Source organism: Arachis duranensis, chromosome 6 (assembly GCF_000817695.3).
Source record: "Arachis duranensis cultivar V14167 chromosome 6, aradu.V14167.gnm2.J7QH, whole genome shotgun sequence".
NCBI lineage: Eukaryota > Viridiplantae > Streptophyta > Magnoliopsida > Fabales > Fabaceae > Arachis > Arachis duranensis.
This window is the reverse complement of record NC_029777.3, coordinates 61,547,552-61,551,869: the sequence shown is the minus strand read 5'-3', so window position 1 is coordinate 61,551,869 and position 4,318 is coordinate 61,547,552.

The window sequence follows — 4,318 nt, the reverse complement described above, 5'->3', positions numbered from 1 at the left end:
GGAGTAAGAAGGATTGGATGAAGACAGTAGGAAATCAGAGAGACGGAAGGGACAAAGCATCTCCATACGCTTATCTGAAATTCTCACCAATGAATTACATAAGTATCTCTATCTTTATTTTATGTTTTATTCATCTTTTAATTATTAATCCTCCATAACCATTTGAATCCGCCTGACTGAGATTTACAAGATGACCATAGCTTGCTTCATACCAACAATCTCCGTGGGATCGACCCTTACTCGCGTAAGTTTTATTACTTGGACGACCCAGTGCACTTGCTGGTTAGTTGTGCGAAGTTGTGAAAAAGAGTTGAGATTGCAATTCAGCGTACCATGTTGATGGCGCCATTGATGATCACAATTTCGTGCACCAGTCACCATATGGATACGTGGAGCTTCAGGATAATGATTCTAACAAAAAGTTCATTGTTAATGGACAGAGAGTTAAACATTATCTTGAAAGCAATTTTGAGCAAGAATGCTTAAAACTGAGACTTGATTAAAGCTCAGTAATAGTCCAGCTAAAGACAATAAAGAAGCGCTTCTCGGAGGCAACCCAGCCATTTACAAGGCTTATTTGTTACTTAATTGATTTTTACAGGTTTATGTCAATTATCTTCAAGGTAAAATAGCAATTGCTTGAGTTCACAGAGTTATAGAAGGATTCAGAGGATAAAACAGCAAAAAGAAGCTCACTAGTGCGAAAAAAGCCATTAAGAGCTGTTTTGGGCACTGAACGCCCAAAAGAAGCACTCACTGAGCGTTCAACGCCAGTAAGGATAGCCATCTGGGCGTTGAACGCCAGAAAGAAGCATCTTCTCGGCATTGAACACCAGAAAGAAGCACCTTCTGGGCGTTCAACGCCAGATTTATAGCGTCCTGGGCGTTCCAAAAAACGCCCAGTGACAAAGGAGTTCTTGGCGTTCAATGCCAGCTAGAAGCAACAGCTGGGCGTTGAACGCCCAGGAGAAGCTGCAAACGGGCGTTAAACGCCCAAAACATGCAGCGTTTGGGCGTTTAACGCCAGGATTGTGGGGAGGAGGTAAATTTGTTTTCACTTCAAATTTTTTCCAATTTTCATGTTTCAATTCATGATTTCTTGCATAAACATATTACAAACTCTCATCTTTCAACTTCAATTCCAAATTTTTTTTTTCTAAACATGTTTCTTAATTTTTCTTCAATATCTTTTCAAACCTTTTTCAAAACTCAATTATCTTTTTGAATTCTTTTCAAATCTTTTTAATTTCTTCTGAATTCTTTTTCAAACTCATCATATTATCTTTTTGAATTCAAAATTATCCTTTTTAAAATCTCATCATATCTTTTGAATTTTTGAAATTGCCCCTCATTTTATTCCTCTCCTTTCCTTTCTTTTGCTTGAGGACAAGCAAACCTCTAATTTTGGTGTATTCTTTTTGTGATCACTGAGCTAAAACTCATCAAGATCATTGAACCTAAGGGAAAACAAACTACTTCAAGAGGCAAGAAAGAGAATATTCCAAAACCACTGTAGAATTAAGAGAAGTTCTTAACCAAAGAACATGCAGACCATTACCACAAAATAATGGGTCTGAGATCAGTGATCTCGGAAGTTAAATTCGATCTGAAAGAAGACAAATATCCGGAGATACAGGAGCTGAAGCGCTAGAAGCTGTCTCTTGAAGGACCATACACCCCACAAGTTGAAGGAGCACCCATCATCTCCCAAACCAAAGGTTGTTGAGTCCTAATCTTAAACTTAACTCTGTGATAATTATTCTTATTAGGAATATACCTTAGAAGTTATATTTAGTAGTAGTAATTAGTATCTCTATTTTGATTTTATCTCCAATTAAGCTATAATTTATTTTTTCTTATCATCATCAAACATGAATAAAATAGTAGATTTTTAGAATAAAGAGGCAATATTTTTCGAGTTTCTAATGAGGAAAATTCTAATTATTTAGATGTGGTGGCAATACTTTTTATCTTTTGAATGAATGCTTGAACAGTGCATATTTTTGATATTGAATTTCATGAATGTTAAAATTGTTGGCTCTTGAAAGAATGATGAACAAGAGAAATATTATTGATGATCTGAAAAATCATGAAATTGATTCTTGAAGCAAGAAAAAGCAGTGAAAAAAAAGTGGCAAAAAAAGAGAATCACTGGATAAAGAAAAAGAAAAGCCAATAACCCTTAAAACCAAAAGGCAAGGGTGAAAAGGATCCAAGGCTTTGAGCATTAACGAATAGGAGGGCCCAAGGAAATAAATCCAGGCCTAAGCGGCTAAATCAAGCTGTCCCTAACCATGTGCTTGTGGCATGCAAGTCCAAGTGAAAAGCTTGAGACTAAGTGGTTAAAGTCGTAATCCAAAGCAAAAGAGTGTGCTTAAGAACTCTGGACACCTCTAATTGGAGACTTGAGCAAAGCTAAGTCACAATCTGAAAAGGTTCACCCAATTATGTGTTTGTGGCATTTATGTATCTGGTGGTAATACTGGAAAACAAAGTGCTTAGGGTCACGACCAAGACTCATAAAATAGTTGTGTTCAAGAATCAACACACTAAACTAGGAAAATCAACAATACTATCTGAATTTTGAGTTCCCATGGATGCCAATCATTTTGAATTTCAAAGGATAAAGTGAGATGCCAAAATTGTTCAGAAGCAAAAAGCTACTAGTCCCGCTCATCTAATTAGACTCTGAGCTTCACTTAAAACTCTGAGACATTATTGCTTCTTAATTTCTTTTTATCCTACTTTATTTATCTAGTTGCTTGAGGACAACCAACAGTTTAAGTTTGGTGTTGTGATGAGCGGATATTTTATATGCTTTTTGGGGGTAATTTCATGTAGATTTTAGTGTGTTTTAGTTAGTTTTTAGTATAATTTTATTAGTTTTTAGGAAAAATTCATATTTCTGGACTTTACTATGAGTTTGTGTGTTTTTCTATAATTTCAGGTATTTTCTGGCTGAAATTGAGGGAGTTGAGCAAAAATCAGATTCAGGTTGAAAAAAGACTGCGAATGTTGTTGGATTCTGACCACCCTGCACTCAGAATGGATTTTTTGGAGCTACAGAAGTCCAATTGGCGCGCTCTCAAACTGGTTGGAAAGTAGACATCCAAGGATTTCCAGAAATATATAATAGTCCATACTTTGTGTGAAGATAAACGATGTAAACTGGCGTTCAACGCCAGTTCCATGTTGCAGTCTGGCGTTCAGCGCCAGAAACAGGTTGCAAGTTGGAGTTCAATGCCAGAAACAGGTTACAACCTGGCGTTTGACTCCAGAAACAGCCCAGGCATGTGAGAAGCTCAAGTCTCAGCCCCAGCACACACCAAGTGGGCCCCAGAAGTGGATTTCTGCACTATCCATCTTCGTTTACTCATTTTCTGTAAACCTAGGGTACTAGTTTACTATTTAAACAACTTTTAGAGACTTATTTTATCTCTCATGACATTTTTAGATCTGAATTTTATACTCTTTGACGGCATGAGTCTCTAAACCCTATTGTTGGGGTGAGGAATTATCTCTATTTTCCATTCAAACACGCTTGTTCCTATCTAAGATGTTCATTCGCGCTTCACTATGAAGAAGGTGATGATCTGTGACACTCATCACCTTCCTCAATCCATGAACGTGTGCCTTACAACCACCTTTGTTCTATATTAGATTGAATGAGTATCTCTTGGACTCCGTAATCAGAATCTTCGTGGTATAAGCTAGAATTGATGGCGGCATTCATGAGAATCTGGAAAGTCTAAACCTTGTCTGTGGTATTCCGAGTAGGATTCAAGGATTGAATGGCTGTGACAAGCTTCAAACTCGCGATTGTTGGGCGTAGTGACATACGCAAAAGAATCAATGGATTCTATTCCGACATGATCGAGAACCAACAGATGATTAGCCGTGCTGTGACAGAGCATTTGGACCATTTTCACTGAGAGGATGGGAAGTAGCCACTGACAACAGTGACACCCTACATACAGCTTGCCATGGAAGGAGCCTTGCGTGTGTGAAGAGGAGTACAAGAGAAAAGCTGAAATAAAGAGGACAAAGCATCTCCAAAATTCCAACATATTCTCCATTATTTCCCAATAAGTATTTATTTTATGCCCTGTTACTTTTTACAATTGAACTTGAAAAACACTGTTGTTGGCATCCTGGCTAAGAATAATAAGATAACCATAGCTTGCTTCAAACCAACAATCTCCGTGGGATTCGACCCTTACTCACGTAAGGTATTACTTGGACGACCCAGTGCACTTGCTGGTTAGTTGTGCGGATTGCAAAAGTGTGATTGCAATTTCGTGCACCAAGCAACTAATGA